Below are 3,295 nucleotides of genomic sequence, written 5' to 3'. Positions count from 1 at the left end.
CTTTGGTAAGCGAGGAATTTTTTATTTGTCCCTCCATTAATAAGGAATTCTTGCCTATTCTTTATGTCTAGTGACAATTTGTTAAGTATATAGCTATCATTAACTTATAGCCTGAATTTCTGTACTCTTGGAGAAATCTCTTTTATCTGAAATGCTGATTGCAAAATTAGGAGTCAAACTTTTCACATGAATGTACTGAAGAGTTATAATTGATACCTTTCTGTATAATTTTTTGAGATGTCACAAACCTCTTGTTAATCAGGTGACATCTTGTGATTGAGAATGTACTGTTTACACATTCCATAAAACATGATTTTGTATAAAATGCTAGACTCAAAAGTATAAAGAGCAATTAATATGATTATTTTTCTTTAGATTAAAATGTATAACTGAAAGTTTTGCATAGTTCCCACAATAGAACTACATTGCATAAAGATTTAATACTGAAAGGAACCTGCTCTTTCTTCACTGAATAGAACTGCGGAGTATACAGCACACATAAAAATGAAAAATCTCATTTTTGTTGCAAAAAACTGAATCTACAGAGAATTATTAAAAAGTGGAGCCACAGCATAATGACATAAAAATTTCCATGCTGACTTTTCTGAGACAAGATGTATGTTACAATTGTGCTGCATTAATAAAAGATTAGCTAAATATGCCAATTATCTCTTCAGTGTAAAATTTCCCCCTCATTCAGTATGACTAGGAAGTTGGGAACTATTTTAACAATTTGTTCCATTTTAATCATCACAAGATAAAAATTTACATTAGAAAAAAACCTGAGCTTCATCAAAAATAGAACCTTTTTTTTTTTTTTAATTCCACTTTTTTTTTTTTTTTAATTCAGATGATATCAGAATAATTATTAAAAGTTCTGGCCAAATTCTGTTGGAAGCAATTCCACTATTTTTACTGGAGCTGCTTGTAAGGGGCTTGATCCAGGTCTACAGAATGAGAAAGGGATTTTTTTTCTTCTGATTTTAATAGGAGCTAGAATAATTTGGGTAATTCTGGTTTTGTGATCATATATATAAAGTGTTCAGTGAAAATAGAGTGGGTTGGGCTTTGGTTTGGGTTTTTTTTTTTTCATCAAGAGAATATATTCCAAATGGAAATGGTCAAGGCTTTTTTTCAATTTATTTAGTTTAATTCATTTACTTTTGTGCAGTTAGCTATGACACGAGGAACAGTTTATATATCTAGTCTGTTCTAATCTAGCTGATATAAACTATTGATTTTAGTGAGGGAGGACAGTAATAATCCCAGTCTTGTAAGACTTGTCTTGATTTGAGGACACATTCCTGGATCAAATCCCAGGATAAGAATGTCAAATGCTTCTACAGAGGCTTTAAAACAGCTACAATCAAAGCTCCTTGAAAGGCATTAAGTGAGAAGGAAGAAAAAGCATAGAGATTCTACTAAACATAATAATGCCTTTCTGTGTACATTTTTAGTAGAAATGTGGTTCTGTATTTTGAAATTAGCAGAGGTTATCCTTGTTGTAACTATCTCTATCTGCTATATAAATATACATTTGAGATTTTAAAATGTGACAGTTTAAATTTCTATAATTTGTTGCTGAGTTTTTCATTGTAATTTTAATGCTAGGGAATAGCATTCTAAGAGAATTGTTAGAATCTTAAAAAAATACAATAACTTTATTTTCAATTTAACTGAAAGCCAAGATCAAGGCTTTAGTGCATTGGGGGCAGACATTTCCTATTAATTTCTGCGTATCCACATTATATGAGTTGCATATTCAGAACTGTACATAAGGGATTTCAATACCCTGTTTCAATTAATTTCTAATGATAATTGGGAATCAAAACCCTTTGTATGGCTTTGATAACCCAATAGAAATATGTTAAGGACTCCTATAAACGTTTAGGGAAGAACTCCAAGCATGTGAGTTGACATTAAGACAATTACTTGTGCACTTAAACATAACCACCTTTTTCATCATTTGCATCCTGTTTGGGGTTTAATTAAGAATGAAGTAGGAGTCTTTCAAAAGTTTCAATGGAAGTCAGTGGTCAACTGGGAAAATGGGAATTTTCTGTCTTGATGGATGAGATCTTCACACTCTGTATTCCCTGGTCTGATTCACACTCCATTCTGACGAAACAGTATAAAAGCAAAAGAAGGACATCCCAATACCATCCATCTTTTCTTCTTTTCTGTCAACCCCTGCTCAACCAGGAACATTCCTTGTATTCCCAAAGTTAAGTTTCCTACAACGTTAACAGAAGAGGAAAGCAACTAAGAGTAAGAAATTAATAATTTATGGTCAGAAAAAATAGAAGAGTTATTGCAGTGAAAAAGTTGCAGGGAGGTTGTTCCAAACGGTAATGCTATAGCACAAAGGATCTAATAATGATGTTGCTGCAGGCAGGGACAGTGAGAAGAGGACAGAGTAATATATTCACGGAATGATGAGACAATATAACTCTAAACAATCCTGAATGTTTTTACTGATTTTAGAAAAAAGTGTTATTTTTTAGATTTGCATGCTTAGCAAGCTTTGGAAAACGTTATTGCATTCGACCAATGACTGAGAATGAAAGAACTTTCAGTTCCGGGGCAGAAATGGTAAAATTATCCTAAGAGATTAATTAAATTTGTTTTCTTTCTGTTTCATAAATAATGCTGGAACAAACTTATGTTTAGGATATCATATGCTAGTGCCTTTTCTGTCTTTTATTTTCAAAATTAAACTGATGGTCTGAGATGCTGTACAGGAAATGCCCTGAAATTAAAGTAGAATGGTGTATTGTAGTCACGGTTTCACATTATAATTAGATATTTGAAATTGCATTCCGTATGTTAGATTGGGATTGTTATACAAAACTGTCTCTTTGTCTTAGCTAGCTTTTTCCAAAAAGTTCCTACAGTACAATTTCTTTGTCCAAATACCTGCTCATCATGATTTTCACTGTCCAAACATACATATGCACAAAGAAGCACAGAGACAGACATTCCTTTCTGTAACGGGAGGAGTTTCTCCATATCTGAGAAACAGCTGGAAATCTTCTGTAGGACTAAGGTGGGATTATAGTTCCATTTTAATGTTTATACTCACAGATAAAAGCTATCGCCCATGCAGCAGGGGAGATAAGATGGCTGACGGCACTAAGCTGCCTTCACTAAGCAATGCTGATGGCTGCCTTTTTGGCAGCCTGGGGCACTATGCATGATTAAAGAGAGAAACTTAAGCTAAACCAGACACTCTAAAAAGAAATACACTTTGGAATAATGTTAACTCTACTCAGCACCTAGGATTTCACTGTATATA

The sequence above is a fragment of the Corvus brachyrhynchos genome, unplaced genomic scaffold (assembly GCF_000691975.1).
Source record: "Corvus brachyrhynchos isolate BGI_N302 unplaced genomic scaffold, ASM69197v1 scaffold23, whole genome shotgun sequence".
In the NCBI taxonomy this organism is placed as follows: domain Eukaryota; kingdom Metazoa; phylum Chordata; class Aves; order Passeriformes; family Corvidae; genus Corvus; species Corvus brachyrhynchos.
Note: the sequence above shows the minus strand (reverse complement) of the source record.